This window comes from Mustela lutreola, chromosome 14 (genome assembly GCF_030435805.1).
Source record: "Mustela lutreola isolate mMusLut2 chromosome 14, mMusLut2.pri, whole genome shotgun sequence".
Taxonomy (NCBI): Eukaryota; Metazoa; Chordata; class Mammalia; order Carnivora; family Mustelidae; genus Mustela; species Mustela lutreola.
In genome coordinates this window covers 48090811-48103972 of record NC_081303.1, presented here as the reverse complement: position 1 = coordinate 48103972, position 13162 = coordinate 48090811, and the positions used below count along the sequence as shown (strand labels likewise).

The 13162-nt window shown below is 50.0% G+C and overlaps 1 protein-coding gene across 2 annotated transcripts in view; it reads right to left on the bottom strand.

Annotated features, from left to right (window-relative positions):
• The window catches only part of LGR6 (leucine rich repeat containing G protein-coupled receptor 6), a 119833-nt gene that overhangs the window by 25671 nt on the left and 81000 nt on the right, over positions 1-13162 (bottom strand). The gene's annotated exons all lie outside the window — the stretch shown is intronic.

The following is a 13162-nucleotide window of genomic DNA, read 5'->3' as shown; positions in this document are numbered from 1 at the left end:
TGCAAATGTTAAAAGAAATACTGCAAACTACACACCAGGGGGGTGGCCTGAATGTTCCCGTTTGGACACCTACACGCATTCAATGACCTGGGTAAGTAGCAAAGCCCTGCTACATCTGGGGCCCAATAGATGTGACTTCGGGTTCTAACTGTCCAGGGAACATGTCTTTGCGACTCTCTCTGCCCTTGATGGATTCAATTCAGTTCAATCGATGTTTGTTACCTGCTCAAAATATGCAGAGAATTCTGCTGGGGAAAGTGGAAGGTGGAGAGATGGGCGACAAACAGCCCAGTCAGGACAAAGGCACGAGACAATGAGTGGCCTTGGCACAAGGTGGCAGATGCTGAACCTTCAGAGATCACACAGAGTTGGGAAGACCAGGAGGGCTTTGTGGAGACGTGGTATAGCTCCAGGACTAACCGGAGTCCCTGCCTCCAAGTCATCCACAGGATGACCTTGGTTGAGCGCTGGTTATGTGCCGGGCACTTAGTGCTGTGCCTGAATGATCTCATAACCCTTATGACAGCCTAAGAGGTAGATACCACTATCATACCCATTTTACAGTTGAGGAAAGTGAGACACAGAGATGTTAAATATGTTGCCCAATCACACAGCTGTTAAACTGCTGTGCCAGAAACCACTCTCTCTCCACCGAAATCCACTCTCTCCTTTCTCTACAGCCCCACAGCCCAATACCATAGCCACCAGCCATGTGTAGCTGTTTAAATGTAAATTAATTACAAGTTAGTATGATTCAAAGTTCATCTCTCAGTTTCACTAGGGATACTTCAAGGGCTCAAAATATCATGGGGCAAGTGGCTACCGTATTGGAAGCCCAGAGTTAGAACATTTCCCTCATCACAGAAAGTTCTGTTGGACATCACCATCCCGGAGTAATGGCAGGAACAGCCAGGAATGGGACTAGAATATTTTCCAGGCTTCTTCGTGGTGGGTGTGCTCTCCCATGGAAGGTGGGCGGAAGTGATCTGTCTCACATTTAGTGCAGGATTTTTACTTTTTAAAAATTTTTTTAAATTTTTTATTTTATTCAAATTCAATTAATTAACATATAGTGTATTGTTAGTTTCAGAGGTAGAGTTCAGTGGTTGATCAGTCATGTACAACACCCGGTGCTCATTCCGTCATGTGCCCTCCTTAATGCTCATCACCCAGTTACCCCAACCCCTGACTCCTAGTGTAGGATTTTTAAATAGCCAGGCTGTCTCCATGGTCTCTCCATGGTCTCTCCACCCTTCCACTAGCTAGATACCAAACACAGTGAGGCTATGGGGATGGTGAGATCCTAAGAAGGCAGATCCCTGGTTTCTTAGTCACCACATGGAAGAGAGACACTTGCCAAGAAGAAATACTCGCTTCAGACTGTTATATGATCCAGAAATAAACTTCTACTATGTTTGAGCCGTCATACATGTTTTGGCCTATTTGCCACACAATTTAGCCTACCTTAACTAATTCAGTCAGCATCGCAGCCGGGATTTGAACCCTGGCAGTGTGAGTCCAGAATCCATACTCTTAGCTGCTACATATCTGGCAGAAAGACCATTTTAAAATGCCAGGCTGCCTGTGTCACTCTCCTGCTGAGAAATCTGAAAAGGCCTCCTCATTACTTACAGCACAAAGTTCAAGTTCCTCAGTGGGCTGTGATGCCGCATGCAACCTTCAGCTCCATCTACCATCTCGGCCCCATGCGTCTTCCCAGCCTTGGGTGCTTCCTGGTGCCCCTCATATGCTCGCAGCCTGGACACCCTCCCCTCTCCCCCCACTTAGCTGTCGAAATCCTAGCCCCCTTTGAAGTCAATACCCCTTCCTTTGCACACCTAACCCCATGCCTGCAGTCAGAATGAATCACTTACTCTCTTGATGCTTTTCTGAGGTTTTCTCCAGAAACATGCTCACCATTAGACTGGTAATAATGGCGGTGGTGGTAATAATGATGATAATAATGATAGTAATTACTATGGAACAGTCACGATTCTGGGTGATTTATATAAAGATATTAATTCATTTCTTTCCCGTGCCAACCCTTTGAGGTAGATATTACTACCATCTTCATTTTGCATGTGAGAAACTGAGGCACAGAGAGAGGCAATCTGGGCACAGGACCGAAGAGCCGGGACTGAAGCCCAGGCAGCTCGAGTCCAGCATGGGCTTATCTGTGTACTTAGTGTCTTCCCATGAGACAGAAAGCTTATCGCCATCAAGAAGCACGTGGGTTCCCTTTGGGTCTCCTGAAGCCCAGGCACAGGGCCACATATGTGAATAGTCATTGTCAAGGATGACCATATTGTCAAGGCCTGGAGATGGAAGCTGCTTTGGCCTTTGTGGCTGGCCACATTCGGGCACTGTTTCAGCCCCTTGGGATTAGAAGCTATCATGCAGCCTCTTGGCAATCGCATCGCAGGAAGGACCTTTCCTGGCACAAGCTCATTTGGTCTGACTCCTGCATTGCAGGGCGGTGTAGGACGCTCTAAACTTCAGCTGGACAACTCATCCATGGCTTTATAGTCTTTTATCTTTAATAGTCCAGAATCAGCCAGAAGCCCAGGAAGAGTTCATTGTTCTGTATGCCGTTCCCAGGAGCTGGGAGCAGGCAGGGAAGGGCTGAGGTTAAAGAAAAACCATTTTCAGTTCCAACCAGAATTCAGTCCAGAGGCTGCAGCTGTCCACGGCTAATAGCCCCCTTCATCTGCTCAGCTGCTTCCAGGCAAACCTAATCAAAACTGATGGTAGACCCACACCCTCTGTAAAAGTAGCTAAAGAGGTGACCCAAGCCCCAAGCTGTTCAAGGATCCACATCCCCAATTTTCTCCTTCCCATCTGGCTGTGCAGAAATGGCCAACTCCTGAGCTCTCTGGGGAGCCTCACCATGGCCTTCAAGCAGAGATAGCAGGATTTAAGAGTCATTTTGTCTAGAGTCTTCTTTTTATTGATAAGGACATGGAGGCTCAGAGAGAGGAGGTAAATCATGGCAAATCCCACAGCCTGGATTTGAAGTTAGGCCTGTTGGCTCTTGGTTTAACATCTTTTCTATAGACCACCCAGAGGTGCATCCCAGCTAGGCTCCAAGTAGCAGAGCTGAGAAAAAAGATTTTAGGGAGACTGGGAAGGAGGATAAATGGAGGGGAAGGACCAGGCTTCCCCCCAGGGGAAGAAACTCCTGTGGCAGTCTCTTTGGGTGCCGCCATGCATGTCAAAGCCAGTTGGTTACAAGGCTAGATGTCCATTTGTGTGTTACCAGTTTTAGAGTAGAAAGAGCTTTGTCCTCTATGTACTGACAGATCACCTTGAAGCAGGCACTTAACTTTGGTCCGTCTGTTCCTCATCTATACATTAGGAATGCGCATTACATAAGGCTGCTCTGTTCACCAGGTCCAGAGCCTGCACAAAGTAGTTATTCAAATAATTCCGATTTGTGATGCCTGGGTGGCTGAGTCGGTTAAAGGTCTGCCTTCAGCTCAGGTCATGATCTCGGGGTCCTGGGATCAAGTCCCACATCAGGCTCTCTGCTCAGCGTGGAGCCTGCTTCCCCCTCTGCCTGCCACTCCCCCTGCTTGTGCTCTCTCTCTCGCTCTGACAAATAAAGAAAGAAAAGAAAAAAAATAAATAATGCCAATTCTTTCCCTCTCTTCCTTTTACTAGACACGAGACACCAGAACAGATGCTTCTATTCATCAGACACTGCAACAGCAGACACACAAGTTGGTCTCTCTACTCTTCACAACAATAAAGGAGGATTAATATAATTAATTGGTCTTCCGCTTACACTTTTATTCTCAAGGCTAATATTTGTGTTTATTAAATCAGATCACAGATAAGGGCACATGGAGGAATGCAGGTGAGGCTAGCTCCCCCGTGTGAAACACAAAACACAGACGTTCCTAATTGTAAACTCTGAGCCATTTTTATCTCCCAAAGGCCTGTAACAAAGACGGGCAACAAATCCGTGGCTTAATTGCTCTTCCCGTCTTGCAGACTGAGCCTTTATCTCCATCTGACTCCACATGCTTCGGGGCAGATGACCTGGCAAGCCAGGAACCAACAAAGACTTTATGACTAACAGCATTGTTTTACCTTCTAAACAACCTACATAAAAGGCCACCCATTAATAAATGCAGCAATTAGTAAAATTGTCCTCAGTTTCTATTGAGAGACACAGACACACCTTCCTCCTAACCTCCCTCCACCCACACTCACTTCCCTGCCAGAAAGAAAACTGAGAAAATACCCGAAGCCATAGCAGCCCCAGTTGGAATGAAAGTTGCCGGCCCCCAGCCCCTGCCATCGCTTGCTGCCGCACCTTCATGAAGCACCTGGGATCAGAGAAGCCCAGCCCTGGAAGGGAGGCATGGAACAGTCCAATCTGCTCCCGAGCGGGACTCCTCTGTGAGATTCCAAGTGGATGGGGGTCCGGTTTCTTCCTGGACTATGCAAATGGCAGGGCCCACTGTCCAGACCGGGCGTCCAGGGAGCCACAGTGGGGCTGCCCTGAAGATTAAGGAACAGTTCCTCACCCTGAGCTCAAGCACCCCGTCTCCTTCCTCCCTTAGCCCGTGTCCTGTCAGCTAGAAGACCATGCGTAACCGTCTTCCAAAGATGATTGCCATATTCCACCAAAGACTTCCCCCACATGTAAACAAGGCACGTGGATATTTCATATTCCCACCACTCTCCCCAGAAAAGCCCTAGCCAAACGGAGGAATGGTACAACAGAACTGCATCCTCTAGATGTGGGCGGACCCTGGGGCAGCACCCCCCTCACCTGGAGTCATGGGCCCATTAATGCAGGGGGCCTGACAGCTTTATTTATTTATTTATTTTATTTATTTATTTATTTATTTATTTGGCAGTGAGATCACAAGTAGGCAGAGAGGCAGGCAGAGAGAGAAGGGGGTGGGGGGAAGCAGGCTCCTGGCCCAGCAGAAAGCCCAAAGCGGGACTGGATCCCAGGATCCTGGGATCATGACCTGAGCCGAAGACAGAGGCTTTAACCCACTAAGCCACTCAGGCGCCCAGTGAGCTGACAGCTTTGAGACTGCCCTGGTCCAAGCAGGATGCGGCCTGAGGATTTGTGCTAATGACTTCAGTTCACTGGTCTAATGTCAGGGTCCTGGGCTTCAACCATAGGGCTTACGGGGAATGAACGGGGGGACCTATCCCTATGGCAAGGATAAGGATAAGGGACCATCCCAGTGGGTTCGGCCCATGTTCAGAGCTTCTGTTTCTCCATCTGTTTCTCTGGGTTTGGGCTGGAGACTTCACTCGGCACTAAGTATGGATGATCAGAGCTGGGCTGAACCCTACAGACTGGGGAATCCACTGCCCTCACAGCACAGGTGAAGAAACTGAAGCTCAGAGAGGAGCTGGGACTTGCCAAGGGCCATAAACCCATTCATATATTCAACAAGTATTTATTGAGTACCTTCCCCGTGCCAGGCACCATGTCAGGGGCTACAAAAACTCATGGAGTGGGTGTCTGGGTGGCTCAGTTGCTTAAGGGTCTGCCTTCGGCTCAGGTGGGATCAAGCCCCACATTGGGCTCTCTACTTGGTGGGAAACCTGCTTTTCCCTGTCCCTCTGCCTGCCGCTCCCCATGTTGTGCTCTCTCTGTCAAATAAATAAAGTTAGGGGCGCCTGGGTGGCTCAGTGGATTAAGCTGCTGCCTTCGGCTCAGGTCATGATCTCAGTGTCCTGGGATCGAGCCCCGCATCGGGCTCTTTGCTCAGCGGGAGCCTGCTTCTCTCTCTCTCGCTCTCTCTGCCTGACTCTCCGCCGACTTGTGATCTCTCTCTCTGTCAAATAAATAAATAAAATCTTTAAATAAATAAATAAATAAATAAATAAATAAAGTTAAAGAAAGAAACACCTCATGGAGAGGAGGGAGACAGACAACCAACAAACCACCTAGATAGACAGATAAAACTGGTATCAGATTGGTGAGCTCCATAGAGAAAATCAAGTAGGAAAAGGGGATGAAGAGTAATAGGAAATGTTGCAAAATAGTGATCAGAGAGGACCTAGCTAAAAAGGTAACATGTGGGAAAAGACCTGAAAGATGTGGATAACTGTAGGAAGAATATTCCAGACAAAAAAAGAGTCAGTGCAAAGGTCCTGAGACAGGAGCATGTCCATCTGATATATCCAAGGAAGCCACTGTGACTGGAGTAGATTGAGGAAGGGGTGAGACTAGAGAGGTAGCAGGGTGTCACATCACTTGAGACCTTGTGGAGCCTGTAGGCTTTTGTCCAGAACTTTGTAGAACTTTGGCTTCTTTCCAGAGGATGTTGGGGAGCCACCGGAGGGTTTTGAATAGAAAAGTAACATGATCTAATTTGTATTTTAAAAGAATCCTTCTGGCTGTTGCGTTGAAAAGAGATTGTAAGGATGAAGGCAGAGGGACCAGATGAGAGAAGGGTGTTGGCTTGGGCCGGCACAGTAGCAGTCGAAGGGTGAGTAGTCAGATTCTGGGGAGCTAGGGTGATGAGGTCAGAATGCTGGCAACAGTAGATGAGTAATAAGTTAAAAAGAAGTCAGGACTCCTGATCTAGAACCCTTAGTCTCTGTGATAGCAGGGGCCACAATTTTCTTGTTCATAAGTGCTTCCCTAGTGCTCATGTGACAGCCCGGCACAAACTATCAGCTCAGTAAATGTTTATGGAATGAGAAAATCCAAAGAAACAGAAAAGAGAGTGGTAATTATTGTTTCTTTAAAAAAAAAAAAAAAAAAGATTTATTTATTTATTTGCGAGAAAGAGAGCAAGTGGAAGGGCAGAGGGAGAGAATCCCAAGCAGATTCCCCACGAAGTGCTGAGCCCAACATGAGGCTCCACCTCACGACCCTGACATCATGACCTGAGCCGAAATCAAAGGTCAGAGGCTTAACCGACTGAGCCTCCCAGGTGCCCCTGGTAATTATTCATTCTTACCAGCTCCTCCTTCCCACAGATATTAAAGATCAGCCATGAACTTATTTCCTCTCCATGGTGTCTACCAGAGAACCTGTTGCTAAGTGGTTCCAACACGGTGCCACCAGTGCCCCACTCCCCACCCGCCCCCTTAAACTCCTATTCCCCACCCCCCAACTGCAAACCAGCTGGCCAGGGTGCCTGTGGGAGCAGCAGAAGTTGAGAGTAGAAGCTTTGGCCCCATTGCCAGTGACAAGAATGGTGACCTTGGTCACCCCAAAGACCAGGGTAATGGGCACGGGAACGCGGTACCGGGAAGAACCCATGATAACGTGTCACGGTATGAGAACACGACACAAACTCACTGGGCAGCTCGATTTTCTGCCTCTGAGAAGTCATTAGTGCTTCTGCGGGGAAAGCCAGAAAAAAAGTTTTATATGGAACAATAAATTCCTCTATAAGCCACAAAACCCCACAGATTTGCAGTTAATAAACCCACAAATGTAAGATGATTAAGAACTGGCGAGGAAAGAGGTCCTTGGTTCTTACAGGGTTAGCCTGGAGAAGCAGTGTGGTCTGATGGGCTGAAGCTGCGCCAAGGACAGAGAAACTCAGGTTTAAGTCCCTGCTTTTAATGAAATGAGTGAGTCAAACCCTCTCTGCCTCAGTTTCCTCACCTCTAACACAAAGGATGCATAATTCCTGCCTTGTTTTCCTCAACAAGTGGTTGCCGGACGGGGTGGGCGTGGGTGGGGATAAGGGAGCTCTGAGGTGAAACAGCCTTTACAAAACTACTTTTGATTCTCTTAACTGCAGGGAATTATCAGTGTGATGATCAGCAGTGTCTTAAAAAAAAACTGAGGGGCGCCTGGGTGGCTCAGTGGGTTAAGCCTCTGCCTTCGGCTCAGGTCATGGTCTCAGGGTCCTGGGATCGAGCCCCCCATCGGGCTCTCTGCTCAGCAGGGAGCCTACTTCCCTTTTCTCTTTCTCTGCCTGCCTCTCTGCCTACTTGTGGTCTCTGTCTGTCAAATAAATAAATAAAATCTTTAAAAAAAAAAAAAAAAGAAAGAAAGAAAATTGACAAGATTCATTTGAACCTCTGCCCTACCCACGCTTTTGCTCAAGAGAGCCCGGCCTCAGAGGCAGCTGCGGTGGATTGAACTGTAGCTCCCTCAAAAATATGTCCCAGTCCTAAGCCCTGGAACCTATGACTATGACTTTATTGGGAAAAAGGGCCTTTGTTGATGTAATTAAGAATCTTCAAGTACGATCATTCTGGATGAACAGGATGGCCCTAAATCCAATGACAAGTGTCCTTATAAGAAGAAACAAGGAGAAGGCCATGTGAGGACAGAGGCAGAGTCTGGAAGGACAGAGACATCTGTAAGCCAAGGAATGCCAAGGGTCGCCAGCAGCCACCAAAAGTGAGAGGGAGGCCTAGAACAGATTCTGCCTCAAACTTTCACAAGGAACCAACCCTGCCAGCACCTGGATTTTGGACTTCTGGCCTCTTCCTGAACTGTGGGAGAATACATTTCTGGGTTTTGTTTTTAAGCCACAAAATTTGTGGTGATTTGTTACGGCAGCCACAGGAAACTATACAGTAGCCATGCCCTGACTCCTGGGAACTTCTATCCACCCTCTAGAGGGGATGAGTTACCCATGGACTGCTACGAAGGGACACCTCTGGGCAATACCCTCCCTGCCACCCTAAGACCTAAGGTCAAATGAAGGAGGAGGAGGAAGAGAGGGGGAGAAGGAGAGGGAGGGAGAAAGGAAGGAAGAAGGAAGGAAGAAAGGAAAGAAAGAAAAGTTATTTAATTAGTTAATTTGGGGGGGTGGCCCACTGCTGTCTATCCAGCATTAAATGGGAGGACAAGAAAGAGAACACCAACATAAATGAAGCATGTAGAGTGTTCCAGGCACTGTAAATACTGCTTATGAATGGTAAAATATCATTCCCCTTTTCTCTGATGGCAACTGAGTCTCCTGAGAGGTCAGGGGACTCGCACAGGTCACGTGCTGGTGGCATGTGGATCTCAAAGCAGGTGTGCTAACTCTAGTCCAGTCCTTGTTCGACTCTAGAATGTCCCCGAGCCCTGGAAAAGCCTCCAGGGGAGACCTGTTTGGTTGTTCCGCCCAGGCCAAAGGCTGATAATCAGGCCCAGGACTGAGAGGTGGTCAGATCCTCTCAGGACCAAGTTAGAGCAAAATCTGTTGGTAGGGGTGGTTTCAATGACATGGAGACAGAGGAACACTTTGCAGCCACAGCTGCCGCTGAAATAAAAGTATTTTGTAGAAGCAGCTCACTGGGGCATCTGGCACCAAAGGAGGTTTACATGGAATGCACGATCTTATATTATAAGGCAGAATTCTGTAAGTTCCTGCTTTGCTCTCCTCTCCTCCCAGACCCCTGAATGCTGGGGCTGATTTGTACAAGAGGTTTCTGTTCCTACTATGACCCCAAGTTCCCCTCCAAAGGCGGAAAGGTCTAGCCAGCACAGGAGCTCCAATAGGGTCTGATGTGTTCAATGAGGTTCTAACAGGGCCCAGATATTGTTGCCCAGGAATAAGGGTGGAGAGGCGTGTTGTCCCCAGATCCATCCATGGATTGTCCCCAGATCCCTCCTAGGCCTTGCCCCTCTGAGTTCTACCCAAGATACAGACATCAGATCCCCAGATCTAGGGAGTGGGGGCGGGCCTGTGGGCTGTAATTGCATTTGCCAGGCTGTATGTATGCATGTATGTATATGTACGTATTTAGCACAAATTTTATTGGTAGGTACGGCTGGGGATTCAAGGATCATGATGGGACAGCCTCTGACTAGCATCCTGTGGTCTCTGAGCATGGATCTCCAGGCAACTGACCTAAGGGCATAAGGGCCTGGTTTCAAGTCCCTGGGATCTCCTGGGAGAACCTTCCCAGAACTGTTCCTGGTCATGCTTTCTCTTATTTCTCAGTCTGGGAAGTCCTGTAATTAATCTGACCTCACAGCAGCTAGGGTTATGTGGAGCAATGTATTAGGAGGCAAGAGGTTTGGATTCTAGTGGTTCATCATCACTTACAAACTGCAGAAATCTGGGCAACTCGTCCCAAATCTCTGGATTTGGTCTGATGTGGAAAGTAGAAGAAAAAGGTATTTCAAGGGTTCAGGGCTGGCTCTTCTCTGATTCTGAAATTCCCAACAGGGGTGGAACATCCTCACTGTGGAAGCAGAAAGGAGCTGTGGGGGCAGGACAGAGTTCATCCTGTCTCCCACCCGCTAAGATTTCTTGGCAAGGTCGGGAATGATGATGAAGGCATCAGGAAAAATGGGATCCAGGTCCCAGAGCTTCTCCCTTTGCAGTAAGGCTTTTGCCTGGGGCCTGTGGAGTCCGCATGCTTTGCTCTGCTCACCCAGACCCTGGGCCCTGCCCAAATCACCTGGATTAGCTTGGTTCTTTTGGAATAAATGAGAATACAGTGCCTGCTTATCTCACTCACTCCTCAGGCTCGGATGCAGCCCATTGTGCAGACAGGGGCATCGAGGCTCGCAGAGGTGTGGCTTCTTGCTGTGGCTGACCCAGCTTGCAGAAGTGGAACCAGGGGTGGGACCCAGGCGGCCTGACCTCCAGAGCAGAGGGCATAGGCGAGACCGTGTTGCCGCGAGGCATGTTTACACCAGGTATCTGTGTGCTGCGCGGGGGTGTGAGGTGGGAGTGCTGCACTCTGCGGTAAAGAGCGTGGAGGGCCCGAGCCGCACCGGCACGTGGTGGCGCGTGCACTGTGCATGTCCATCACCCGCTGCGTGCGGTAGGGGATGGCTGTGTGACCACGCATGCGCCGGCCCGTACCTGGCCCCCTCCTCCCCAGGTGGAAGGACTGGGAGCCGCTCTCCTCCAAAGAAGCCTGCAGACAGAGCCAAACCACAGCTCCGGCTAGGGGGGTTTGATCTTCCCCTGCTGCGGAGATGAGAGAGGTCTAAGTGGCAGAGATTTATGGGGCCCGAGGGACAAATACCCTTCCAATGAAGACGCTCACATGAAAAGCTCCAAAGTAATAACCGAGGCTGCAAAGTGTGCCAATTATGCAACAATTAAAAGGTTTCACTATCTTTCTTTCTCCTTTTATTCTCCCGGCCACTCCGCCCCTTTTCCACATCTGGCTGCCCCTGCAGGCTCCCCCAGCAAATGCTAGGGGGTGGGGGGTGGGGGATAGAGGATAAAGAACACGCTTTTCCCCTTTTTAATTGGAGATCAAAAGTTGGAAGAAGAGCTTATCCCTCAGGGCAGGGAGGGAAGCTGTGTTGTGGAGATTGAGGCCCTCAGAGGAGGGGGTGGGGGTGAGAAAGGAGTGCAGGGCAGGTTCCTAACACGGATTCCCAGGCTCTGTACGGACTGTACACACATCAGCTCATTTAATCCACACATCAACCCATTAGATCAGGGTGGTTAGTGGTATTACACTGCAGATTAGAAAACTAAGACTCATGAAGGCAAATGCCTCGACCAAGGTCCCACAGCTGGTAGAACTGGCTTGAGCCCCAGGTATCGGATGCTAAGGGCCACAGACTTGGCGATAAGGCTTTCTCCTGTCTCTTCGCCTTGCCTTTGCGTCTGGGCAGTGGGCACAGGCCCTGGGCTCTGTGTGACGGAGCCAAGCACTCTCACAGATGAAAGGTACAGTGGGCACTTAGCGGCAGGATTGCTCTGTAATTAAGCCAGCACCAGCTGAGCCAAATGCCCTGCGCAGCAATCCAGCGGCTAATTGAGAAAGAATTAGGCAGTGTGCCCCAAAAGTGAAGAAATAGCTGCTAGGTGGCTTTTTAGAGGTGCCAACCCACACCCAGTATGTGTGCCCCCTCCCCACTGGATTTCCCGGCAGAACTAACAGCCCTCACACCCCAGGGCAGATAACACTGGGCTCCTTGCCACTCTGCTGATGCCCAGCAGCTCCAAACTCCACCCCCCCACTCCCATATCTCCTGAGAGAGGGTGGTATCGGTGGCATGGGCCTTAAGAGGTCCCTGGCCACTTCTGACCCCAAACACCTAGCCGTAGTAGACTTGCACAATTCACAGTCGACTCAGATGGCTGAGGGGCACAGGGCAATAAGCTAGGAGCTTCCATGGGCATTTTCTCAGTTAACACATCCCAGATTTGCTCTGTCCCTAACTGAGGGAGTAACTCTGGGCATGCCATGTCGCTTCCCTGGACCTCCAGTTGCTAGTGTGTTGGTGGAGTGGGCTACAGTGTCCGGCTTTCACTGGCCGGCTGTCTGTGGAGGCTAGAGAACACAGAGGCCAAGTCACGCACAGTGGTGGGGAGAGGTTCCAACTTTCCTAACTCCAGGCTGGGGCACATCCCCCCACCCCCCACTCCCAGGCACTTGGTCAGCGGCAGAGTGAGGGCACAGGGAAAGCCAAGCCCAGCTCTGCTATTTCTCCTGCTCCAGGCTGCACCCAAGAGAACAACTGGGCTCCTGGGTCTCCCGCCCACCGGAAAGAGGAGCAGAGCATTGGTCTCGGCCTCCCTATTCCCTTCCCCTCCACAACCACAGATGCAGACAGCCCAGACCTCCTGGGTTAGACTTGCCAAATGGCTTTCCCCAAACCACTGCCTCCTTGGGTCACAGCTTGTCTCCCGGCATTTTCTCCTGGGCTGCTTTTGTTCTTGAAAAATCCCTCACCTTGGGAGCTTGGGTGCTGTCTGGGTGTTGGGCGGGGAGGGAGGAGGTGGAGGAGGGGAGGCCAAAGGCACGGTGACTGTGATCATGCCCCTGACACGTGAGCCCTGCCCCAACCTTAATGGCTCACTCTCAGTGACTGGGGACGGGGGTGGGGGTGGGGTGGGGCTCCCTCTCTCCCTGGCGGTGGTGGCCTGCACCAGGTGGCTGTGGCAGCCAGCTCCCTTGTGGGAACTGCTGGACCTCAGCTGGCATGGCCAGCAAGCTTAGAGAGCCCAGCCAGTTGTCTGCTCAAATGGGGCCCACTCAGCCCACTCTGTGGGGGCTGGCGGGACTCCAGAGGAAATGATGGGAGGGTTTGGGTGCGTTCTGACCTTAACTGAATTCCAGGATGATGATGTGTGAATAATATGGCTTTTTGAGTCAACAACTTGGGTGCTTTTTATAGTCAGGCTGGACTGCTGGATGGGCCATCTCCCCATTAATCATTTGGCTAGTTAGATCGACTGGCCAACCATGCCGGCATGAGTCCATGGTATTACCCTCCCTTCCGTCAGCAGCCACTCTGAAACAC